This window comes from Narcine bancroftii, chromosome 6 (assembly GCF_036971445.1).
Source record: "Narcine bancroftii isolate sNarBan1 chromosome 6, sNarBan1.hap1, whole genome shotgun sequence".
Lineage (NCBI taxonomy): Eukaryota > Metazoa > Chordata > Chondrichthyes > Torpediniformes > Narcinidae > Narcine > Narcine bancroftii.
Genome location: NC_091474.1, coordinates 19,078,756 through 19,106,480, shown reverse-complemented (window position 1 = coordinate 19,106,480; position 27,725 = coordinate 19,078,756). Strand labels below are relative to the sequence as shown.

At 41.0% G+C, this 27,725-nt stretch overlaps 1 protein-coding gene and 1 long non-coding RNA gene across 12 annotated transcripts in view; one reads left to right on the top strand and one right to left on the bottom strand.

Moving 5' to 3' along the window:
• Nucleotides 1-27,725, bottom strand: part of LOC138735778 (nuclear receptor coactivator 3-like) — a 193,903-nt gene that overhangs the window by 130,688 nt on the left and 35,490 nt on the right. Inside the window, exon 3 of one of the 11 annotated variants that reach the window (XM_069884178.1) lies at nt 14,457-14,620. The exons of 9 other annotated variants lie outside the window; for them this stretch is intronic. The gene's annotated coding sequence lies outside the window, so the exon portion shown is untranslated. Of the gene's footprint in view, nt 1-6,545; nt 6,608-14,456; nt 14,621-27,725 lie in introns of those variants that run through there. One more of the 11 variants, XM_069884181.1, reaches the window with a different exon arrangement.
• Nucleotides 1-27,725, top strand: part of LOC138735783 (uncharacterized) — a 68,164-nt gene that overhangs the window by 8,709 nt on the left and 31,730 nt on the right. The window lies entirely within an intron of this gene.

Below are 27,725 nucleotides of genomic sequence, written 5' to 3'. Positions count from 1 at the left end.
ACCAATAGAAAGCAGAGAGTAGAGATACAGGGGTGTTTCTCTGGTTAGCAATCACTGGTGAGCAGGGTGCTGCATAGGTCAGTGCTGGACCGCAACTGTTCATGTAAATACTAATGATCTAGAAGAGAGGACAGTATAGTATATCTTAAGTTTGCTGATGACACTAAATTGAGTGGGAAAGCAAATTGCACAGAGGATACAGAGAGTCTGCAAAAAGATAGAGTACAATGATGAAAAATTTGAGATTATCCACTTTGGAAAAAAAAAATGGAAGATCAGATTATTATTTAAATGGAAAGCGACTGCAGCATGCTACCGTACCGAAGGACTTGGGAGTGTTTGTGCATGAATCACACAAGGTTGGTTTGCAGGTGCAACAGGCTATCGAGGTCAAATGGGATGTTGGTCTTCATTGCTAGAAGTTTTGAATTTAGGAGCAGGGAGGTTATGCTGTGCAAGGTACTAGTGAGGCCATATTAGTACTCTGCACAACTCTGGTACATTACTTGAGGAAGGATGGACTGGGTTTGGAGGCAATGCACGGAAGGTTCACCAAGTTGATTCCAGAGATGAGGGTTTAGCCTACAAGGAGAGATTGAGTGGTCTGGCATTTAGAAGAATGAGAGAGGATCTTATTCATTCATTCTGGTGCCTTGCTGTTCAGGCATGGGCGATCATGTCTCTCTATCCGTCACTCCAAATTGTAGTTGTTGCCTCCCCTGTCCTCCTTTGATGAAGGCTCCATCTTTGAGCTGAGACCACATTCGATGTTGAATTCATTATACAAGGGAAAAATACTGAAGTGGTTTCCTGTTCCGTTCTTCAGTTGCAGTGACCATACTGGATGGGAAACCCTGGCTATTGATCAGCAAATTCATCTGCCCAGCGTTTTTAGTTTTACAACCATAAATTCCAATTTGTAGAATCTGCTTTAAAAAAAATCATCCACCATTTGCAATCCATGACTTCACGTGACCCTGATTGGGAGGCCTAAACAGGTACTGCACCTTACCCAAGGATAATCTGTAGACTATTGGATGGAAGGAGCTCCTTTCACCACCTTTTGCTGAGCAATTGCGCAGCACTGACATTGATGGATCTTATAGGAACATATAAAATTATGAAAGGCATAGATAAGATGGAAGTGGGTAAGTGTTTCCACTGGTGGGGGAGACATAACCTCAAGATTCAGGGTAGTAGATTTAGAACGGAGAAGAGGGAGAGGCACTTTTCCTAGTGGACGGTGAATCTAACTAACTGATTCCCACTGAACTGCTTCCCATTGAAATGGTAGAAACTACCTCAGTGAATATATTTAAGACAAGGTTGAATAGATGTTTCCATGGTAGGGGAATTAAGGGATTTGGGGATGAACCAATCTTCAGATCAGCCATGATCTCACTGGATGGCCTACTCCTGCAATTTCTTTTGTTCTTATTGAAGCAATAAACTTGGTATTTCACTTCTTTCAGATCATCTTGAGAGATAATGCAAAGTTTCAATGTTGCCTTTTTACAAAAACTACAGTAATTTGTCTTTTTTTTCCTGAAGAAAATATCCATGAGAGAATTTCATGTACAGATACAGAAGAGTAACCAGTCATTCAAGGATCACTTTTTGATATAAAGAGATAAATGGTCAAGAGCAGAAGGACAATCCAAAAAACAATATTATGCACAAAGCATCACCATCTATCTAAATACCTGTAAAAAATTAAATTTAAATTGTTAACCTTGACTTCTTACATTCTGAATAACTAATTTGGTATACATACACAATCACAGTGAAACACTAAAGTCTGCAGACACTGTGATTATAGTAAAAACACAGATATGCTGGAGAAAGTCAGCAGGTCACACAATGTCAATTTGGATGTAAAGATAAATAACCACTGTTTTGGGCCTGAGGAAAGAGACATAACCAACGTTTCCAGCCTGATAAAGATATATAACCAATGTTTCAGGCCTGAAGCATTAGTAATGCAGCTTTACTTCCTATGGAGACTATGTCACCTCCAGCATTTTTATGTGTTTACCATACACAATCACAGATGGTGAGAAGCAAGAGCTTACATCTTTAAACCTAGCTGAAGCACCAATCCAGTGTGAATAGCATCAGGAAGTTTTCGATTCAACTTGAGTCTTGGTTTTATAATCTAACACCCATTATTGTCATGCAATGAGAATAATTTGAGTGATATACTAAATTTTGGCTGAAAGGTGCATGGAAAACCATCAGAATGTACAATGTGATTCAAAGGAAGCAAGGATTATTTCCAACTCTGAACAAAAATCCTGGAACAATTAATTTTAAATTTTAAAATCTTTAGCATATAAACACGAAGACTTATATCTTGATGAAGGGGTCACGCCTGAAACTTGATTATGTATCTTTAACTTTGTTATATAAAGTAGACTGTTTGACCTGCTGAGTTTCTCCAGCATTGTGTTTTTACTTCAACCAAGATGTCTGCAGACCTTCTTGCTTTACTTATGAAGACAAAAGATGCTAAAATTCCCAAAGACTCCCCCCCAGGTCAAATAATTAACATTACTGAAATCACAAATAATCACCATAAACTTGTTTTTCGTCCTTCTAATCATGCAACTGCCATGCTCAATGATTATGAAATCAAGACATCTTATTCCCATCCTTCATTCAGGATTCATATGGGAGTAGAATGAACATGCAGCCAAGTTCAACTAAGACTTCTGTTGGAAAAAGACAATTTTAACTACTTCAGCTGAGGACAGTTCATACTAGGGAGTTACACTAGTAAGCCCTCTCTCACTATGGTTGTAAAAGACAAAATTCTATTGACGTAATTTATAGCTGTTTGAAAATATGACTAAAAATGATATTGTATTCAAAAGTAAGTAAGAAAAAAAGCAAGAATTTTTGAAATGTACAAATAATTGACAGCAAATAAATAATCTGTGAAATACATCAAATGTATGCTTTAAGAAATCAGAATCAGATCAAATTGGTATGGATCTTTATTCTAAAAAAGATTTCCATTAAATTAATTGGAAGAATTGAAAGCTACGGCATTCTGCAACATAAAACCAAATGCAATTATGTTTTTTCTCCATGTGGACTCTGACTACTGCCAATCAGAATAGCTTATACTGAATGTATCAGTGATGAAAAAAAAAAGAGCGTGAACGCGAGCACTAATGAGCATGCCTAGTGGCTTCAAGGGGATATAGACCAACTGATTAAGCGAGTAACAAAATAGCATAGAGTGCAGTGCAGAAAATGTGGTTGTATTCGAGAAATGTCAGATACAATTTAAATGTAGGTGGGGAGAGAAAACAAGCAGGGGCATGATGCAAAGAGACCTGAGTGTCATTGTATAGGAATCACTAAAAGCTGACGTAGAGATGAAAAAGACAAATCATATATCTTCCTTCATTTGAAAAGATTTGAAAGTGCAATAAGTTCAACAATTAGACACAGCCAAAGTAAGACTGTGTAGACTTTTGAATTTTACCAAAGTGGAAAATGTGTTTACTACAAACAGGTTGCCAAGGAGAAGATCAAGTCGGCTAGGCCTGTATTCCCCAACGTTTCAAAGAATAAGAGATAACTTCACTGAAACATATTACACAGAAGGCTCAAAAAGATAAGTGCTGAAAGAACTCAGCAGGTCAGCCAACATCTATGGAGGCAAAGGAATCGTTGACATTTTGGTCTGAACCCTGCATTAGGACTGACTGGCTTCAATAACAGATCAGTAAAGGGCTATGGTGGATTGTCCACTTGATGCTTCACACCAAGATCACACCTTAGCTGTAACTTTGGCACATGTATGCTCTTACATCTGTGATCCTCAGTTATTCTTGGACAGTAAAATTAGAAACTCTGTAGACACAGTGATTGAAGTGAAAACATAATGCTGGAAAAACTGAGCAAGACAAACAGCGTACTTTATATAGCCCTTCAAGGTATGAACAAATTGAAGGCAGGCGCCCAAATAAATCAATGCTTGATTGAGGTCATTGTGGTACTCCACACAAATTGCACTCTCTTTTCTTATACAATAACACTAGGATTTATACACCTATGCCTCAAAATTATTAGATATTTGAGAGTAGTTCAAAATGTTGCATTTAAACTTGAAAAATTGTGAGAAGAATTCATTGATTACCTGATAAATGGTTTTCATGTCAAGGAATCACAAGGAGATTAATTAAGTTTCAATTTTAATTGCTGCAATTTGCTTTTTAAAAGCACAAACAGCAAGTGAATGGGATTTAATGCAGTAAAATTACCATCTCGACTTTTATCAACTCTAGTTAAGTCATATCACTTCTGCACCAAATTACAAATTTGCTCCCATCTTATCTCTCATGCAAATATATTCCAACTCAAAAGTTGTTGTGAGTACCAACATAAAAGCTATGAAATTAAACAACTCTGTACATTACAATATTTGTGCTTGACTGTGATTGAACTCCTTCACATGCAAATTGAAGTGGAAAGGCAGCAAAACAAAGTAGAAATGGTGCAAAATATTTCACTAGTGTTATTTGAATTTTAATTTTTATAGGATGTATCAATGTCAGGTATGCGCCGCTTCACATCCATTCGGGTAACGTCCGACCACATACATGTCCGTGGTCCCATAATTATTCAGTTACCGTGAACAAGTCCGCAGCAATTTAAAAAAAGCAATTGCTAGCTATAGGAAATTTTATACTGTATACCCACACTGATCCCACTACCCTGCTCTCTCCCCACAGTGCTGTATCAGTCCCAACTAATCCCACTGCCCCATGCTCTTCCCACAGCCCCATATCAGTCCCCACACTGATCCCACTGCCCTACGCTCTGCCCACAGCCCCGTGTAGGTCCCCACACACTATAGTATCCCATTCTTTCTTCTCTTCTTTGGCTTGGCTTCGCAGACGAAGATTTATGGAGGGGTATGTCCATGTCTGCTGCAGGCTTGTTGGTGACTGATAAGTCCGATGCGGGACAGGCAGGCACGATTGCAGCGGTTGCAAGGGAAAATTAGTTGGTTGGGGTTGGGTTTTTCCTCCTTTGTCTTTTGTCAATGAGGTGGGCTCTGCGGTCTTCTTCAAAGGAGGTTGCTGCCCGCCGAACTGTGAGGCGCCAAGATGCACGGTTTGAGGCGATATCAGCCCACTGGCGGTGGTCAATGTGGCAGGCACCAAGAGATTTCTTTAAGCAGTCCTTGTACCTCTTCTTTGGTCCTCCTCTGTCTCGGTGGCCAGTGGAGAGCTCGCCATATAACACGATCTTGGGAAGGCGATGGACCTCCATTCTGGAGACGTGACCCACCCAGCGCAGTCGGGTCTTCAGCAGCATGGATTCGATGCTTGTGGACTCTGCCAGCTCGAGTACTTCGATGTTGGTGATGAAGTCATTCCAATGAATGTTGAGGATGGAGTGGAGACAGCGCTGATGGAAGCGTTCTAGGAGCCGTAGGTGATGCCAGTAGAGGACCCATGATTCGGAGCCGAACAGGAGCGTGGGTATGACAACGGCTCTGTACATGCTGATCTTTGTGTGTTTCTTCAGGTGGTTGTTTTTCCATACTCTTTTGTGTAGTCTTCCAAAGGCACTATTTGCCTTGGCGAGTCTGTTGTCTATCTCTTTGTCGATCCTTGCATCAGATGAAATGGTGCAGCCGAGGTAGGTAAACTGGTTGACCGTTTTGAGTTCAGTGTGCCGGATGGAGATGTGGGGGGGCTGGTGGTCATGGTGGGGAGCTGGTTGATGGAGGACCTCAGATTTCTTCAGGCTGACTTCCAGGCCAAACATTTTGGCAGTTTCCGCAAAACAGGACGTCATGCGCTGGAGAGCTGGCTCTGAATGGGCAACTAAAGCGGCATCGTCTGCAAAGAGTAGTTCTCATCCTAAACACTGGCACCTCCTGGACTACGTTCTGGTGCGAGGAAGAGACAAACGAGATGTGCTCCACACCAGGGTCATGCCCAGCGCGGAATGCCACACTGACCACCAGCTTGTTCGCTGCAAGCTCAACCTTCACTTCAAGAAAAAGTTCAAGAACAGTGGAGCCCCCAGAAAGAGGTTCAATGTTGGAAACTTGGAGTCAGACGTAGTGAGAGGAAACTTCCAGGCAAACCTCCAAGCAAAGCTCAAGGATGCAAACTGCCTCACGGACACGTCTCCTGAAACCCTCTGGGATCAGCTGAAAACAGCCATACTGAAATCCACTGAAGAGGTACTGGACTTCTCCTCCAGGAAAAACAAGGACTGGTTTGACGAAAACAACCAGGAAATCCAGGAGCTGCTGGCAAAGAAGCGATCTGCCCACCAGGCTAATCTTGCAAAGCCTTCCTGGCCAGAGAAAAAAAACGAGCCTTCCATCTCCTATGCAGCCACCTTCAGCGCAAACTCCGGGAGATCCAAAATGAGTGGTGGACTAGCCTCGCCAAACGAACCCAGCTTAGTATCCCATATAACTTTGCTAAGTATACATGGTGTTCACACAACATTCACATCGCAAAACGCCCAATTTCACGAACATATCGTGGACATTAAGCAGTGCAAACCTGTTACTGTTTCTGTTGACATCCATCCTTGCCATTTGGTGTCTACACAGACACCCAAGAGAGAACACCAGTGGACACTTCTGAAGTGGAAGCAAACATTTTGCAATGGTTTCTTAAAAAAAAAACTGAATCCTAAGGAAAAACTCTCTTGGATAGGGCCAAAAATAGTTTTGCTGCAAAAAGTAATTCTTTCAAGAAGAAAAAAAGAGATTTCAAAAGGAGGAAGAGAGAATGAAGACCACCATTATTGCTAAATCCCAATTTTACAAAATTGTGTAACACAATGGCTGGTCTTGTTTCCTGCTTACTCAAGACTTAATAGCATGTACACGATATTAAGATAATTTCAGCAAACTCATTTCAGCGGAGGTTAAAAAATGTATTTTTAAATGTCATATGCATTCATAGCTTTCTTTATTGCTATCTTAATTACAAATGGAACAAGATGCTATCAAATTATAATAAAACTAACTAAGCTGTTGCTACATCCATAAAATCACAAGGTACAAGAGAGAGAATTCAAGGAACTAAGTTCAGCAATGACAATCAATTAGCTGGAATTAGTTGGTACCGATAAGGCAGTTCTAATGGAAGGTAGCTGTCCAACACAATAGTAACCAGAATTAAAATGTTTATTACTGACGGTGGAACAAACCTCTGTTTTGTTGAGGATATAGGATTCAGTATTATCTCTCCATCCAAAGAATGCTAATCTATATTCCTCCAAGTTTCTTCATTAACTGGTAAATGAAATTTAAAATTATAATATGCACAATATCCTTTGCAAGATATATTGCTAATCTGTTTAGAACCAAGAGGACATAATTGAATAAAATATCAAAAGGTATCAATTCAGTAAAAAAAAAGCTCCTAAATCCTGCAAACATAAAAGACAAGAACAGAGAAAAAAGGAAAGAGAAGAATTGCACTAATTATTCTCTCCCAAACTGCACAGCCTCAATCACAACCTCAGACATGTCACAGCTTTTCTCCCCACATAACCAGTTGGTCCACTTCCACTTACAAGAAAGACATTGCCACAATGATGGCAGGCATGAGAGTTGGAGAGAGGAAAAAAAGGCAATGGTGAACGATAATTTGGGATCAACGAGGAGAATTTCAAGACAAAGGGCAATTAAAAATATCAAATTATTGCCACTCATGTCACTGCCCAAGTTGATAAATAAACATCACCCCACAAAAAGTTGTTTCACTTTTGATGACAGTGCGAAAGATTTTCATGATTTGGGGCATCCATGAACACTATCCAATCATCTGAAACATTTGTGAAACAATCTTGGCTGTAGTGTGGGAAATGCAGCAGTCAGTTTGTGCAGAGCTAGTTCATAAAAACAAAGCAATGATGATCAGATTAGGTATTCAATAATCTAATTCTTTTCATTCACAGTAATGCCACAAGTTTAACTTCAACAATCCAAGGAAATTATATTTTTATCATCCCAAAAGAAGGATTCTTTCAAAAAGGTCCAGAAAAAGTACAGGTCGAGTACCCCTTATCCGAGGATCCAAAAACAGAATTTATTTTATTTAGTACCAGAGTGACATGAGAAGTGGAAAAAAATTCAACACCTGACTTGCCCATATGGGGCTCTGTTGGTACCAGTTTCATTACAATAACAGTTTAAAAAAAAACTTTGCTTCTGGCCGGGAAGATGCCAAACAGAGCTGAGTCCAGGTCTTCAGCACTGACCGCAGCTGAACGGCGACTCCATTCTCAAAATCAGGTGCAGTGCCATCTGCATTGAAGAAGAGGTGTCAGGGTCCAGCTGCGGCAGTGGTGGGGAGGTGGTCTTCTTTTGTAAAGAGAGATCATTTTTTTTTTGGTAAGAACTAAACATTATTTTATGTGAATTTTCGACTTGTGGCGTCAAGTCAGCGCTCTCAAAAAAGCCTGTCATTGTTTGTTCTTGCTGTTTAACTGTTGATAAAGGTACAGTATGTTACCGATTATCCAAACGCCACTCGACCAAATTTACCAGTTATCCACAAAAGTTTTCAGTGGCGACATGACGTCACAAGTTGGAAAAATGTTGAATTTTTTTTACCTGCTCAAGTGGGACTCTGACGTGTTATTAGAGCCATTTTGAACCCAACGGAAATCTTTATGTACTCAAGATAAGAATTAATCTTTATATCATGCTTGAAAGACCTTCACTTGTTCTTTGCTGTTGTTTTAACCACTGATATAAGCAGGGACCTTGGGCTCCTGGGAAGCTCCAGCCTGAAGGCAGCCAGGGCTCAGGTGAGAATCAGTGTCAGGGTCTCCTGCAGGTAGCCAGAATAGTTCAATGCTGGAGTCGGCGGTTGAAGTGTCGGGAGCTCCAGTGAATAGGTGGCCGGGGTCTGGGTTAAAGTCTGTGGCCGCGGCATTGCGAGTTCTTTTGGGTCGGCGGCAGTGTCGTCGGGAGCTCCAGTGAGTCGGCGGCTGGGGCCAGTGTTCATGTCGGCGGCCAAGGCGTCAGGATCTCTGGTGGTTGGGGTCCAGTTTAGAGTCTGTGGCTGTGGAATCAGGAGTTCCGACGGGTCGGCAGCTGGAGTTGGCAGCCATGTCGTCAGGAGCTCCGGCGAGTTGGCGGCCGGGGCCAGTTTTTGGGTCGGTTGCCGAGTCGTCAGGAGCTACATCAGGTCAGCAGCCGGGTCAAGGGCTGGGGTTTCCTGGGCAGTTTCCATGACGGTAGTGGGGAGGTGTCAGGGATTCGAGCAGGAACCTCGCGTGCCTGGGCAGGATCGGCGATGGGGAGGTGTCAGGATCAGAGGCGACCGATACATGTATTCTGATGCTAAAACTGGGCTGCAGATCTGATATCCTGAAAATGCAGTTAACCAATACATGTCCGGTCCTGAGCATTTTGGATAATCGGAAACTTACTGTATTCTGCTGATGCTCCATTGTTCCACAATCCGAAAAAAAAACCCAAAACCAAAAAGGTCTGGTCCCAAGCATTTCAGATAAGAGGTACTCAACTTGTATCGATTTCAATGCACAGGTGCCTGGAGAAAGGCTTAACATTTCTGTCTCAACAGTAAAACATGAAAGTCTGCAGACACCATGATTGAAGTAAAACCACAATGCTGGTGAAACTGAGCCTAAAACGTTGGCTATGTATCTTTATCTTTGCTATATAAAGTACACTGATCGACCTGCTGAGTTCCCCTTCTGTCTCGTGTACTCCAAAACTCGCCTGTTTTTCTTGTATTTTGCCTAGAATTTTAATCTATGACCTGCCAGCAATAAGAATTAAATGCAAAAGTTAAACAATAGTCTAAATTTCAAAAATAATCTGCAGTCAAAAAGTAGCAGTGCTGCTTTTAAATGAACCTCATTTTAAAAAGATTAATAAACAATGTTCAAAATGACATCTATGAACATGATTTTTAAGATGATGCTGAGATCAAATTACAAAGCTAATTGTCTTGAGCTGCACTAAAGCAAGTGTCAGGAAATATATGAAGTCATACTTCTTGCTTTATATGCTATCTACACTGGTTCCATCTAGAAGCAGAGAGAGCTCAGTACATCATTCATTACATACTTTAATTGAAAGATAATTCTTAAAGGTTATATTTCCCAGATGGGCATGACAAAAAAAAAGCATTTTGACAATTATAGTTTGCTCCTTATGCAACAAAAGAGATACAAAGTCCTGATCTTGCATTTCACTAGTTAATCTCACATGCTGATATTTTCTGTTTTATTTATCACGTTAGTAGCTTTCATTCTTCTGAATGAGCGTAGATTCAAATCATGGATATAACTATTCTCCATACAGTATCTCAGGATGGGAAATATTTTCTTGAACCAAATAGGATCATAAAAATCAGTATTACCAAAAATATAATGAACAGATTAACAACTTTGTTAACCCCCAAATAAACCAAATTAACTCGGCAAATACATTATACCAGGCCCAACTTGGTCTTGCATTCGAGTGTCAAAGACCGTTCACTTTTCCTTAGATGCATGAGCTTATTCCCCAAGGTGAAACCAATTACGAGGGAAACTTGAAAAAGTGCAAATGCCAGAAATCTAAAACAGAAAAAGTTGAAACTTCCCTGAGGGTCTTTAAATATATAACATTTCAGACTGATGCCCTTTCAGAACAGAGAAACCTTCATAAATCAAACATCTTTAAGTTTCATAAAAGGGAGAAGCACAGAGCAATGGAAAAGATAGTACTGTATGGACAACAAAAGAGGTAGAATGACACATCCTGGATATGCAGGTTGTGAAAAAATGGAGACTTGCTACTTGCAGATTTCCTGGAATTTCCAGAATGCTAGAGGCTGTAGCTTTGATACTCTCAACTTCTAAAACTACTGCAAATTGTGACTTGGAATTGTATCAGACTTGGAATTCTAGTGGAAAGTTAGAGCTGAGACGATGGTGATGGATAAGAATGATCGGGTGAAGTAAACATACATCTGGAATGAGGACAGGTCAAAGTACAAATTCTTGACTAAAGTTGAAGGGGGGAGGGGAAGGGAGACATTGAGAAACAATTGCAGGACATTCTCTGCTAAGTAACCAAGAGTGGAATAAGGTCTAGAGATCCCTGCTGAGCTTGCCAGAGGAGATTGGAAATTAGTGGAGGATGACATAAACATCCTCATCAAAAGCTTTATTATAGCGCTGTGGTCCTCTATTCCAAACATTCACAGATACAAACCCGTGTCCTTTAGAAGACCTTTGCTCAGGTTGCTGACTAAGCCTTGAGAACCTGCCTTCCGTCAACTCATGGGCCAGATGTTGCCAATCCCATAATGGCCTAGTTCAGTACTCATCGGAGTACAACCTAAACCCCACATCTCAGCTCTGAGTAACAATACGGCTCAACTGGCCAAGAACAGCTCTTATGGATACCTGCTCCACATCAAATCATGGGCCCATTCACAACTCCGTGGACAATAATGCCCACTAGGTTTCCAGACCCAGTACTGTGTGTCACACATTTTTCTCTCTCTGGATAAAGACCCTTTTAATCCAATTCCATAAGCATTCTCATTCTTGGAAAGGCATTATAAATGCTCAGGGCCATTGGTGCAGTGTACTACAGTCATTAATTTAAAAGCTGCAATTTTTTTTTTTACTTTAATTAGAGTTGCTCCTGTGACATTCAGGTATGAAAACTTGATTGGAGATGTTCAAACAAGGGAGAAAAAAATGATCACATATTTGGGAGGCAATAGCATATGTAAGAACTAAGCTTAATGTCTAAATCCACTGAAACATTAGGAATCCTATGTGTTAAGCTTGTTAATAGTTTACTGAATCACAGAGAACAGATCAAAGCCAAATGACCTAAAACTTGATCCTACTTCCAGACCACAATTTAAAAACTCATTCAGATAAAGTTGACTATTATAGCCCAACATCTAATCAGTAATGTTGCATCAAAAAAAAAAGCTATCAAACTCACCACTGATTTGTCCAAAAATAAAAGCAAAGGAAAAGATGTACATGGGGACACATTTCCAAATATTTTTCTCCCTGAGAAATCTTGTTGCCATTCCAACTTAAAGGTTGGAGCTTTGACCATTCTTTTTCTCTCAGTGATGCTGCTTGAACACAGAGTTCCTCCAGGTGATTATTTTTTTGGAAGTAGCACCAATGCTTTAGGCCCTTTCATACAGTCAAAAAACCCGAGTGTAAAGGCGGAGATTCTCCGCCCTTATGTCGGGAGACTTCCCTCCATGAATGCGCCAAGCCGGGTCCAAGGTGCCGACTACAATCACTCTCAGGTGAAGGATCAGTGGCAGAACGCTGTGCTCCGTCACCCTGCATGAATGTACTGCCACTGCAAGCGGCTGGCTAGGGGGCGGGCTAATGATGTCGCCCCTCTCCCACTCACTCACCCCTTTCCCTCCATGACACTGTCAAGGCTAGAGCGGCTGGTGGGGCCGTCAGGGCAGGGCAAGGCAGGGGCAGCCAGTGGGGGCCGTCGGGGGAGGCCAGTGTGACAGGACTGCCAGCCGCTCCAGCATCTGACCACACCACTTCGGCTTTCTGGGCCACTCATCAGTGCCAGCAGCGTAAAACGCTGTATTCCAGCTGCGTGGGGGATTATGGGTAGAGAAGACAGCCATTGCTTTGCTGTGTACTTTTGACAGGTGGCACCACAGCAACAGCCGCCCAGCCTACAGCGGCTCTGGACGACGCACCGAGGCACCGTTCTGCATTAAAGCAGCACTAGAGCAGTCTTTTAGGGCTGCTCCATGAACAGGTAAGTTTAACATTTTTATCCACCTCTGCAGTTGGCCTCAAAACAGAGGCCCAACATGAAAACACTTAATTTTGGTGATTACCCCCCCCCCCCAGATTTTTTTTAAAATACTGCTGAGGCTGCTTAGGTGGCATGGGTAACATACCGATTAGCACAACGCTGTTAAAGCACCAGCAATGAGATAGACGATGAGATAGACAACAGACTCGCCAAGGCAAATAGTGTGTTTGGAAGACTACACAAAAGAGTCTGGAAAAACAACCAACTGAAAAACCTCACAAAGATAAGCGTATACAGAGCCGCTGTCATACCCACACTCCTGTTCGGCTCCGAATCATGGGTCCTCTACCGGCACCACCTACGGCTCCCAGAACGCTTCCACCAGCGTTGTTTCCGCTCCATCCTCAATATCCATTGGAGCGCTTACATCCCTAACGTCGAAGTACTCAAGATGGCAGAGGTCGACAGCATCGAGTCCACGCTGCTGAAGATCCAGCTGCGCTGGATGGGTCACGTCTCCAGAATGGAGGACCATCGCCTTCCCAAGATCGTGTTATATGGCGAGATCTCCACTGGCCACCGTGACAGAGGTGCACCAAAGAAAAGGTACAAGGACTGCCTAAAGAAATCTCTTGGTGCCTGCCACATTGACCACCGCCAGTGGGCTGATAACGCCTCAAACCGTGCATCTTGGCGCCTCACAGTTTGGCGAGCAGCAACCTCCTTTGAAGAAGACCGCAGAGCCCACCTCACTGACAAAAGGCAAAGGAGGAAAAACCCAACACCCAACCCCAACCAACCAATTTTCCCCTGCAACCGCTGCAATCGTGTCTGCCTGTCCCGCATCGGACTTGTCAGCCACAAACGAGCCTGCAGCTGACGTGGACTTTTTACCCCCTCCATAAATCTTCGCCCGCGAAGCCAAGCCAAAGAAAGAATTGGAACTGGGGCTCAAATACCTCACTATAAGGAATCCTATCCTTATAGTGCATACTCCTTATGTACATTCTCCCCGTGTCGGCATGAGTTTTCCCGGGAGGTTCTAGTTTCCTCCCACTCTCCAAACCATACTGTGATTTGTGGTCAAGTGGGTGTAATTAGACGACACTGGCTCGTGGGCTGAAAAGACCTGTTAGCATGCTGTACGTCTAAATTTACCTAAACATTTTTCCACAAAATTCCTTTTTCACTAACATCATGCACTGACATAAATTATGGACATTTTTGTAACCTATTCATGATACAACTGGAATAGAAGTTCTACATAAAACTCCGTCTCTCACGTTTTACCGCATTACAGCATTGTGCTTTTTTTAAAAAAGAACTTTAGTAACAGCTCTTGGAGATCAACTAAATTATTGGCTGTTTAATGTTGTTCAAATCAACCAAACCTAAATTCAAATGATCACTCAAGTGAAATCTTTTACAAATCCAATTTTTTTTAAAAATAATCAAAGAATAAAGCTTCCTGATGTGCAATTAATATTATGTATAAAATGATTAACCTGTATGTACTATATTTAAAATATAAATCAATTTGTCCAAAAACTGTAAGATTCTTACAACTTGCACAATCAATTCCTGTCAGTTAGAATGACACAAGAAGTTCAGATGAATGCATACTCCATTTAAGCTCTGGCAATTTTGGAAATTAAAAGGATGGTTTCACCTATGTTGGCAGAAATCACTTCAAAAAGTGGAGTAAAGTTACTACAGTGAAAGAATAAGCCGATCTCAAAAGCACACGACAGGCATGGAAACTTTCCTTGTGTAGCAATTTCAAAAGTTGGTGTATTTTGTAGTTTTCTGTCTGGTTTTAAAGTTGAAGGAGAACTGGAAGAGATAAATAGAAAGGAAATTTGTCTTAACATTATTGTAGTATGTAACTATATGTCTATGGAGCTGCATTACCTCAAAATGGAGACATAAGTGTGAACCCCTTGGAAAACAGTTTCTTCTGCTTAACAAAACCTCATTGTATAACAAATCCCACAAGGATTAAAAAAAAACTCAACATTGAACCTTACCCTACTTAACAATCAGCAATTCCATAGCTTGAGTAAAGATGCAATACTCCAATTATTTTTTAAAAAGTTAAACACTCATGTCACTGTATCTCACATATACATGTACAGACATGTTCTTGCATAGTTAGCTTTGCAGTCTTGTTTGAAACTCAAGAGAACAAGGCAGTCTTAACGTGAAATTACAGGCTTCTATTTCAACAAAAATTATAGAGTCTGCTGACCCAATTTTATATAATGTTGTGCTTTTGTAGCAATCACTTTTGAAACGCCCAGAAAGAATCCTGTCTCCAGACAGGACAGAGCAAGCTGCTACTAAATGATTGACCTTAAACACGCAACAAAGCTAACAGTGTTGCAAATCCCAACTTTGGCTGTGTTCATTTGGGACTCTCATGCTGTCAGGTTGGACCTAGTGAACTAAATCAGCAGATATAAAAATGCATATTATCTTCAAGGCCCATAGTTCAAAGAATTCGATTCATAGTCTTGTTTTGTTCAGATTTCTTACACAACTTTAAAAGTTTAATTATTTCTGGGGGGTTTTTTAATTCAAACTTCTAGCCACACACTATACAATTATGTACTTCATTTGCACAGCGGTCAATAACGTCATTCTTGCGAAAGTAGCTTGATCTACGTAACTAGCTATTGTTTGTGAGACAGAGGCTTAAATTTTGTAAATTCAAAGAAAGTCATACAAATTAGAAACACTGTACAAGATTCAAGCATTTGGAATTGACCTCTGATACAAATTGGCACAGATGTTAATAGTCAGCCTGTTTCGCCTAATGGTTTGAAAAACGTACAATAAAATAATCTGAAATGTCTCAAATATTTTAAAAAATCAGTTATTCACAAATGTGAATCTATAATGAGCATCCTGGCTGGTTGCATCACAGTGTGGTATGGTAGCTGCAGAGCATTGGGTCGGAGAACAATCCACAGGACCATAGAGTGGCAGAGAGGATCGCTGGGCGGAGGGGTCTACCTCCCTCACAATCGACATTATCTACCAGGATCGTTATTTGAAAAGGAAGCACAAAATCATTAATGACCCCTACCACCCAGTACACGCCATCTTTCAGTTGCTCCTGTCGGGGAAAAGATACAAGAGTATCAAAGCCAGAACCACCAGACTGAGGAACAGCTTCTTCCCGCGGGCAGTGAGAATACTGAATGACCAAAGGAACTGCTCACACTAACCAGCCGAGACTCGCAAATGTACAAAACAATATTTATTTGTATATACAGTGCAACTCAAATTATCCAAAATCAGATTCTTGGAAATCCTCATTTATCCGAAAAAAAATTAAAATTTCAGATAAATGAGGATATCTGAAACAACCTCATTTATCTGAAATTTTTTTGGAGCAGAACTGACCTCAGAGGTTGAAAAAAATTCATGCGACATAAAATTAGAATGAGAATTGTCCTCATTTCAGGCAACTCCCTCCCTTCTCTTTTTCATTTCTTCTTTACCTTCCCCTATCGACTTTTCTCTCAACTCTCCCTCTCAAACTGCGTGCCACTGTTGCTTAGCCGCAAGCGGTCGGAAGAATCCCTCTTCCAGGTGTCATCAAGGAGACCGGTCTCCTGGACAGGTGTGGGAACTTGGCGTTCTTTCCTCTCCCTCCTTAGCACACCAGAGCTCCTGATACCAACTCCAAACTCTCCCCTCAGCCTACTACCACACATGCACAACAGACTCTCCAGTGTGCGTGTGCAGTAGGGCTAGAGGAGGATTTGGAGTCAGGACTTGGGCATCAGGAACTCCGGTGACCAGGGAGACAGGAGCCAGTCGACTCACCAGTGAGTGTTCCACCAGCCTGGGAATCCTTCCCACGGATCAATGGCAGCAGTGGGGATGTGTCGGGGATCAGCAGTTAGGAGGTGTTGGTGATTGGCGGTGGCATTGCGGCCAGCATTTTTTTGGTGAGGAGTAAAAATTATTTTAATCCTTAAAAAGCCTTCCCTTGAAATTGGCTGTTGTTTAAACATTGATGCAAGTGATTTGCTGTTGCTACTGGACTATTTTTAAAAAATGACCAGTTATCTGAAAAAACTTTTTATCTGACATAGGCCTGGCTCCAACCATTTCAGACAATCAGAGTTGTACTGTATGTACTGCATAAAAATCACTAAGTACGTGAGCGATGCTTATTTATGTGTTTGCATGCTTTTACATCCAGGACTGAAGAATGCTATTTCATCCAGTTGTACTTTAAAATTGTATAATAATGAACTTGAATTGCACTTAGTCTTACAAGCGTAGAGCTAATGGACTAGACAAGCAAACTGCTCAGAGAACATGAATACTTGTTCATGACATGAAAATATTTGCAGTCCCTTAAGAATGTGCATAACAAAGCCAGTAAAGCTATATAAACAGTATACATGAATAGGGGAAGACGGCTTTAAAGTTTGTGTTTAGTACCATTGTTTCATCATCTAAAGTAAACAATGTAGTTTTGTTTTAATTTGTGAATTCAACAATTCCATCGGCTGCACACATGGATTCCCAAAGCTAAATGCAAAAATCCATCAAATGGAAACAAAATTTGACAATTCATGCTGTTCAATGGTAAAGAGATGGAATGTTGGAATGCAATTAAATCTACAAAGTGTACAATATTGCCCACCCACATAATTACTGAATTACCAAATTCTCGGCTCCTTATAAATTTCACCCCTCATTACCACAAATAAATCAAATTTAACTTGCCTCTGCTACTCCTTGAGAATTTGCCTCTCCAAAACCTTGCAGACTAAATATTTGTAATTTGTTGAACAGAAAACAATAATTTCCTTGGAAAACTATTAAGAAGGAATAAGTACAACCTGCTCCTTCCATCCTTGCAAGACAAGACTGAGAAGACCTGTGAAGAAGTAACTTATTTCTTGGAGCTAAACAAAAAATCTCCCAATGCTGGTGTTAGGAATTCCTGACGAGGGGGTTGGCCCAAAACATTGATTACTTTTTACTTCCTATGGATGCTGTGTGACCTGCTGAGTATTAAACATTTCTTAATTGATCTGAAGCATCCATCACATGCCAGTCCATATAACAATACTTTCATTAAAATGTAAACATGAGTACCCTAATAATAGCTCAACTGATGTTTTAATCTTCAAAAATTCTTGCAGGTGAAATAGCAGTCTCTTGGAAAGAATACCAGCTGATAGGTAAACAAACTGCCATGTCGTTCTCTTCTCATTGCATGTCCAAGTGTGGAAAAACTGATGCAACCAGTTTTTATTGGATTAGCATGTTTTTATTAACTGAGTTTCGGCAACTGTTTTCAAACAGAGGAAATGATCCTTTTTATCACAACAGAATAATCACTTCGTCAGCAATGATCCACCTCATTGTCCACACACTAAGGAATGACTCGCATCATTTCTCCAAGTACAAACGCAGAGATCTGAACAAAGTACGACGACAGGATAGCACCATTAATGGGAAATATATACACAATGGTTAACAAACTACTTAACTGTAAATGTCCTCAACTAAATCAGTCTAGCACACACCTTTGGGATTATATCCAATCATGAATAGTTTTCTTTTTTTGGAAAAGCACAAAAAGCCCCACAGTCACTTTTACAGTCCAACAATGTATTTATTATGCAAATCACCATCAACACTACAGTTAACTTTTACGAAGATCCTGACATCATTTTCTATTAATACCTTCAGAGACAACTCTGATATTACCCCTCCCAACAATGTTTTGAAGCTGAAGCCAAAACAAACATTCCTCTGGGATTCTGCAGTTCTTAACATCTAAATCTAACGTAACAAAAAGCAGGGTGTGGAAAGAACTATTGGAGTCAATAAGTCAATGATATCAAGAACAAAAGTAAAAGTGCATAACCAGAGCCTCATTTAGCTTCAGAAACTATGTTCTAGCTGATTCAAACACATAAAATAGGAATTATTGAACAAATGAAATTTTGATACAAAATGCATCATCTTTCCAATTACCTGGAGTTTCAGACATGTTAGATGCTTCCCTGAAAAACAAAACTATTCATAAAGTGGAATTAAGGAATAAAAATCGAATGGCTGGAAATACTCATCAGAATTTAAATTTAATTTAGTTTAGACATACAGCATAGCATTTTGGCCCACGAGTCCGTGCCGTCCAATTAACCTACCACCCCCCACCAGTACGTTTCAGATGGTGGGAGGAAACTGGAGCCCCTGGGGGAAAACTCACACAGGCACGGGAAGAATGTACAAACTCCTTACAGACAGTGTAGGATTCGAACCCATTTCCCAATCACTGGTGCTGTCAAGGAATTGCACTAACCGTTCCGTCAACCAGGCCGCCCAGAATTTAAGGGAGAGAAACAGAGGCCACATTTCTAGATCAGTGACTTTTTGTCAGAGCAGCTCATTAGCTTCTTTCTCAACAAATGATGCCTAACCTGGGTGCTTTAGATTAAAATCCATGGCTTACTTGTTTAAATTCAATCTTTCTGACAACAGTATATACTTTAAGTAATGCATACATTTATTGACTTGAAATTACATTAAATTATCAAGGTGATTCATTGTTAGATTTTTGAAAACATTGCTTTGAAAATGATGCGGAGGATAACAAAAAATAGAAAGCAGAAATTCTTTAGACTAATACAATGCAGGTGCTGTGTTGCAGTCCATCTAATCACTAATCCCTCTACTAAAGTGACTTTCTTTCTTCAATTCAGATGTCTCCACGTGAAACATTTCCTCAGGTGAAATCTGGTTTCAATTTTTTTTTCTAATTATATATTAAAAGAAACTTACAGCAATTTGGGATACTATTTGACATCACTTACTGACACAACATGCACGAAGAAAGGGCAATGTAGGAAGAAAATAGAAGGAGTCTTAAATGCAAAGATTCTGCATTAAAGATATGACTTAAGCCCCCTTCACTCTTGCTGTTCAGTGTCCTGGGATAGGAATGAGGTTTTGGATTTTCACACTTGACCACTCCTAACTGGGACACGGTTAGGACTGTTCTACCTTCGACTGGTGACCTCATGGCACATCGAGTGATGGTGAACCTGCCATCATAACATAATTATAACATAATTAAGCTTTATGTATAGCACAGCATGAGCTCCTGTTGTTGTTGTGCCGACCTATATAAAGTGGGAGAAATAAATAGTAATAGCGGACAATTTTTAAACAGCGTGGGAAAGTTGGTAGTGCTATCGCGTACAATTTAAACAATGTGAGAAAGTTGGTAGCACTATTGTGTACAATTTATAAATACCAGAATTCCGTGCTGCAGAGAAAGGGCTGTATGCTCGGCTGCATACTTGGAGCATTCATAGAGGGGTTTCTCTGCCACTTGGCATTCTGGGAAGTCAGGTCTGCCATTACTTATTTCCCCCACTATCTTTACTAATTGTGTGCTACCAATTTTCCCATATTGTTTAAAAATTGTCCTCTATTTATTGCTATTTATTTCTTCTCTCTCTCTCTGTCTCTCCCACTGCAACTTTCCCATGGCAAAGTTTATACCTTCATTTTAATCTTTTCTTCCTGCACTCACGCAAAAACTTGGATCATTTCAATCCCACAATCCAATTAGCCCTTTCACACATGCCTGATTGCAAAGCTGGCATCTGCAGATGCCAGGGATTGTACTAGGGTTCGAGGCCGTCAATCCCAGCCTGAGATTATGTCATCTGACACCAGCGTTCAGCTAATTTTGCTTTCACACTTCCCACTTTAAAGGCCGATTGGCATTTATTCCTGGGATCCCTAGCACGTGTGAAAGGGGCTATATATAGATTCAATTACAAGTAACAGAAGAATTCTGTCTAAGATACTTGCATTAGCTGCAAATAAGATTTCAAACATGTTCTGCCTATATCAAATCGTTAACCATATTGTGCATTTTTGTTTTTGAATCAGTAATCTAAAACTTAATTATAAAAATATTCCCTGGAGCCCATGAATGCTCAAAATTAACATATATGTTCTGCACAAGCTAGTTTTAACCTTTTTAATATCAGGAAGAACACATATTAAAAGCAACAACTGTCAAAATGAATGGCACTGTGCCCTCTTTATTGCATCTAATCATTTGACTTCAACATACTAAAAGTGGTTAAGCCATGCATTTGGTGTGCAAAAATGAGCTACTTGTAATAAGATGGAATGCCAAACTGTACTACTGCAACCAAGAAAATTTAGTTCACTTGTTAAAAGGATATCAGGAATCTGCTGTATGCTTAGTTTCAAAAATTGTACAAAATATTTGAATAAAAGTGTTTCTCCTCTCAAAATTCAAGGAAGTGATTCACAAAAACAGATTACAGATTAGACCATTCTAGCCAGTTAACACAGGAAAACAGCATTCTACAATTCACCAGTGGCGGGCGTTGTGCAGAACATGTACCAACCAAAGGTCAAAAGTTTATGGTGCTTCTATTTTCACCTTTTCACATCCAATCAGAGAGAGAGGTTATGCTAACTGAATTTCAACATGCAATTAACCCCTTAAGGACCATAGAGAATGATAATGTTAAACTGAAGTACACTGAAGCTAAAATCATAGAAAACTTAAAAGAACACCCTTAAATTTATTTAATAGAAACTCAAGCATGCTTGAACGTGCAACAACGCACCTCAGGAGCCTTCCAGGATGTCAAATTAAACTAATTTCATCTGCCGAAACATATCCCACCATCCCTGCATGTTTTTTTTTGTACCAGTCTAATTTCACTTAGCGTCTCTGAGCGATCTCTCTTTTGCTTCCCTTTCTCTTATTGTTAGGGGCATCAGGCCATGCTCACGACAAGCGACCCTTTGCCTTACAGCAGACCAAGTTGAAGTATCTCATGTACATTACTTTTTTTTAAAATATATTACGTGACAATAAAAGGAACCTTGAACATTCCAGGCACTTATCCCTTGTGTGAAAAAGAAATCTCCTTTAAACTTTCCCCTCCTCACCCTCAAGCTCCATCCACTCGTATTTGCCCTGGGCAAAAGACTATCTCCCCTATCTCTGCTCCTACAATTGAATGTATTTCAGTCAGGTCTGCCCTTGGCCTCTGATGCTCCAGAGAAAACTATCCAATTTTTCCAACTCCTCCTTATAGCTAATACTCTTTAATTGAGGCAACATCCTGGTGAACCTTTTCTGCACCCTCTCCAAAGTCTCCACATCCTTCCTGTAATGCAACGACCAGATTTGCACACAATCATCCAAGTATGACCTAGCTGAGGTTAGATAACTTCCCAATTTTATACTCAATGCCAAGTGATGGAATCAACCATTCCATATACCGACAGATACTTAATCATTACCATGAGAGATTTTTATTTCACAAAATTATTTTTGCAAAGAATTATGAGAGCTCCATTTAACGAGCATTTCAAGTATTTCTTAAACAATTTTAATTGTATAAACGGCAAAATTCATTGGTGTACAAATTAGAATTTGCAACTGTCCCAGCAAGTAAATGTTAACTTCACACAAACTTGAACTAAATCAATCAAAGTAAAATAATATGGATGCTTTAAATCAACCAGGCAAAACAGCATTCCTGAAGAATGTTGCAGTTTAATGGCTAGAGTTCAAAACTAGGAAAGGAGTAGAGGGAGAATAAATTTTGGATTGTACAAGGAAGAAGAGAAGAAGGAGAAAGAGGAAGGGAACCTCAGGGAAGGTCGTGAAAAAGTGGAAGACGGACAAGGTTACATTACAAAGCTGCAAGATACAGTGATGGAAACAAGTTCATGAGATCAAAAGGATCAATGAAATAGCAGAATCCCTAGCCAAATTTGCTGATTCAAATGATGAGACATTGCCCAGGTCTCTTGCCAACCTGAATTTACCTTGAACAGATCTTGGCCCTGATATCGCTGGCCTGCATCTGCAAGTAAATCAGCAACCTCTCAGCAGGTTTCAGGCCTAAAACAATATAATCCCGTGGCATTCCCCCCTCAGATCATTCCAGCAGGCAAAATTGGGTGAAGATTTGGCATCTGTCGAAGTTCAGGCAATGTCATTTTGCTTAAAGTTACACGGAATCATTTGAAAGCTTGAAATTGATGCAAATTACAAGACAACATTCATTAAAAGCCAAAAAAACAAAATAACTTGCTTTCCTTTCACTGTCCAAAAATTCCTATTAAAATAAATGAGATCACCAAATCTACGCCAGGTCAAACCTGGATCAGGATCAGAGAAGCAATTCATCAGAATGTTTGGAAATCTCAGCAAGTCTGCTTTGTAGCCTGACTCCACTTGGCAGCAATACAAGCCCAGGACTTGCCTCTTTCTGAGTGATTCAGACTGCTGGCCAACAAGATCCATCCCATGGTTCCTTGAGCACTCAAGTGAGCTTGAAACATTGATTTGCAGAATACAAAATGTGTCAGACAGACGATAGAGAATTAACAGCTCACCAGCAGTTCACTCAGACTTGTGGAGTGAACAAAGGTATTCTACAAAGCAGTCAGCCAATTTACATTTCATCTCCCCAATGCAGAGGACATTGCATCATACACAGTAAATACAGAAAGCTATATTTAATATGGCATGAGTAAAATGCTTCATTTGGAAAGTATGTTTAGTCCTGAACAGTGAGAAGGAGAAAGTACTGTATATTTTGGTGTACAAGTCAACACTCCTTTTTCAGCCTTGTTTTAAAGGTTTTATGGTATCAAGTACACAATATAACGGCTTATAAGTCAACCCCATTTTCTGGCTGCCTGTGATGCCCCATTGACTGGCGTATAAGTCGACCCCCGAAGCTTGCAATGCCTGAGATGGGCCATTAACCAGCATTTACGTCGACTCCCATAGAGATGATTGCTATCATGGAGGGTCCATCGACACAACGCAGCGTTGCGTCAAGAATATGAAGCGAGCTTCAAGTTGAAAGTGATCGAAATGGCCAAGAAAACCAACTACTGGGCTGCTGTGAGAAAATTGGATGTGGATGAGAAGTTGGTAAGAGATTGGACAAGAAAGAAGAGACTTTAAGAACAATACCAAAAAGGCAATGTTCTTTGATGACACGGATGTCGAGTGCAGAAAAGTAATTTACAAAAGGCAGGGCAATGCACACTGTATCACTTGATGTGCTGTGTAACTTCGTGCTCAAGGCACGAGACAAAGTTAAAGTAGAGACTGATAAAATCATTTAAAAAGTGCAGTACGTCTTGTGAAATTGATGACACAGAAGGCGATTTATTGTGGGACACTGACCAAGAAGCTGAAACTTCCTCATCAGATACAGACTGAGACCTATGTGATGACTGTTTAAACAGTGAGAGGATGGATGTGTTTACTGCCGTCTTTACTTCAGACAATGATACAGAGAGTGATTTTGAAGGGTTCTAAATGCGTTGTTTTCAGACGATAGCAATTTTGAAGGGCGCTAATTGTTTTCAATAAAAATCTCAACGAAAATCTGTCACAGTCAGTTTTTTTTTGGTTTTTCAAATCAGTGTGGATTGGATTTTGAGGTGAATTTAAGGTCTCCAAAGTATATCTGCCATACAAGTTGACCCCCATTATTTGAGTGATCTTTTTGGTTTCACAACTCAACTTATATGCCAAAATATATGGTAATGTCAAAATGCATGGGAACATACCCAGAGAGGTTTAGATTTCCTTCAGCTCTACTCTCATCCCTTCACCCAACACAACATAGGTTTCTCCTACATTCTCCCCAGTCTCTAGCCAACAAATATTCTTTGTTTTAGACAACTCTACCAAATATTTTCTCCTCCCCCACTCTTCTCCCATTCCACATTTACTCTTCCTGAGGTTCAATTCCTTCACAATATCTGGTTCAATCCTCAAACCACTAAAACCTTTTTTTAAAGAGCAAATTATTGGAATGTTGCAACACTCTCTTCCTCACTCTTAATGCATGGAGTAAGACTGTACACCAGGGGTGGGCAAACTGCTGCTCACAGGCCACATGCGGCTCTTTGACACAAAATGTGCAACTTGGTGAAATATGGTGGTCAAGACAGGAATGGTGTGAGCTGGCTTGCAATTGAAAATATTTGCATACTTTTTGATGCTTGAAACTAATACAAAGTAGCAATTTAAAAATGACATACATTAAATAAATGTATGTAAAACATGTATGTAATAATTTTTCATGTCTTGCAGTTCTCAAACATCTTAAGTTTATTATATGAGGCTCTTGCATTAAGTAAGTTTGGCCTCTCCTGCTTTATACAGTACTTCACTTGCAATCTGCATCAAAACTTGTTCTTTTCACAGTTAACCTATCCATCCATTATTTTATCATTTCATTCCATCAATTTGACAATTGGGATTATAAATAGCAAAATCCACACCCCAACTTTCATCCCACAAGTTTTTTTTTAAATTTAGACATATAGCATGGTAACAGGCCCAGACAGCATAGGATTGGAACCCTGGCCCCAGTTGCTGGTGCAGTAACAGCGTTGTACTAACTGCTGTGCTAACCATGCCACCCTATAGAATTATTGACTGCTATCCTTAGAAACCACCAAGATTGTTTTCCTCTTATATCACTCACTTTAAAATGTGATGGCATGAGAAACGGAAGGTTGGTTGCAGCCGGTAGTAATGCTATGTTGTTGGGTTATCCTCTTACATCACTCACTTTAAAATGTGAAGGCATGAGAAACAGGTTGGTTGCAGCCAGTAGTAATGCTATGTTGTTGGGTTAAACACATTGCTATTCCACTTTGTTCTGATTAAGGATTGTTGTGTGTTCACAGGCTATGCTTTACCTAATTTTGCAGAAGGCCTCAAAACTGGTGGATGTGCCCATTCCATATTTAATGCTGTTTTCACATCATGAGCATCGAAACCACACAATCAATAATGTTGATGTATATTTTATGCAATTTTAATTAACAGTGCACCAGTTTATTTTATTTTACTTTTTTATTTTATTTTACAGTTTATTTTACTTTTGTTGAACCATGTCCTCAACAAAGCACTGGAATATCAAAATGGGCATCCATAATTGCCTGTGGTAAGCTGCCTTCTTGAATCACTGCAGTCCTTCAGCTATGGATCTACCCACAATGTTGATATGAAGAGGGCTCTGGGATTTTGACCCAGTAATGGTGAAGAATGGTGTGACTTGAAGGGTAACTTCCAGTGGTGGTGCTTTTGCCTGCTTTGCTGATCCAGCTAGTAAAGTCATGGGTTTGGAAGGTGTTAAAAGAGTCTTAGTAAGTTGCTACAGTGCATCCTGTAGACAGTATGAACTCCTGCTACTGAGTGAGTGAATGAATATGGAAGGGGTACCTACAGTTAGTATTATATCTATTAAAAAAAATAAGATGGAACACATCAGGAAGTCATGGACTCGTTAGTTGGCAATCAAGGAAGAAGTAGAATTCCTTGCTGACAAAGAGATAACAGAATAATATCCAAAAATTATTTTAATGAATTTTCATCAAGGATTTTTTTGTTAACCACTTCCCAGATTTCTGTGAAGACTGAACAATAAAGAGTTATATCGATGAGTATTAAGTAAAATGTAGGATTACATGTTAACATCTAACTGAAGGAAAGCAGAAACTATGATTTACATGTCAAAGAAAATAATAGATTAGCCTGAAAGTATGTTGAACTTGAGTATTGCATACAAATCCAGATCTCATATTGTGGGCTCAGAGGCACTGCTGCAAGAACAATAATGCTAGGCTGGTCCAATAGGTTGACACAAAGGATCCAACTGACCCTGGGGTGCAAATAAAGGCTTTTTCCAAAGGTGGCCATAGAGCTAGGTGAAGATGATATATTGTGTGCTGCCGTTCATGGATTGGGGCATAAGAATATCAAAGTTGAAATTATATGTTGCAACTTCACAACTGACTGGTTAAGCTGCTTTGGTCACCACTCTTATCGGTTGGACAAGGTTACACAGGACACAGTGCAGAGGGGATTCACCAGGATGATACCTCGTTTGGAGGATTTTAGCTATTAAGAAAGTGGACTGGTTGCAGTGGTCTCACCAGGGTTGGTGTGACCCGGAGTGGTAACTCATAGTATTACCCACCCACAACCCCTCCTCCCCCCAACCATGGACCTCCTCCCCCAACCATGGACCTCCTCCCCCCAACCATGGACCTCCTCCCCCAACCATGGACCTCCTCCCCCAACCATGGACCTCCTCCCCCAACCATGGACCTCCTCCCCCAACCATGGACCTCCTCCCCCAACCATGGACCTCCTCCCCCACCCATGGACCTCCTCCCCCAACCATGGACCTCCTCCCCCAACCATGGACCTCCTCCCCCAACCATGGACCTCCTCCCCCAACCATGGACCTCCTCCCCCAACCATGGACCTCCTCCCCCAACCATGGACCTCCTCCCCCAACCATGGACCTCCTCCCCCAACCATGGACCTCCTCCCCCAACCATGGACCTCCTCCCCCAACCATGGACCTCCTCCCCCAACCATGGACCTCCTCCCCCATGGACCTCCTCCCCCAACCATGGACCTCCTCCCCCAACCATGGACCTCCTCCCCCAACCATGGACCTCCTCCCCCAACCATGGACCTCCTCCCCCCAACCATGGACCTCCTCCCCCCAACCATGGACCTCCTCCCCCCAACCATGGACCTCCTCCCCCCAACCATGGACCTCCTCCCCCCAACCATGGACCTCCTCCCCCCAACCATGGACCTCCTCTCCCCAACCATGGACCTCCTCCCCCAACCATGGACCTCCTCCCCCAACCATGGACCTCCTCCCCCCAACCATGGACCTCCTCCCCCCAACCATGGACCTCCTCCCCCCAACCATGGACCTCCTCCCCCAACCATGGACCTCCTCCCCCAACCATGGATCTCCTCCCCCAACCATGGACCTCCTACCCCAACCATGGACCTCCTCCCCCAACCATGGACCTACTCCCCCAACCA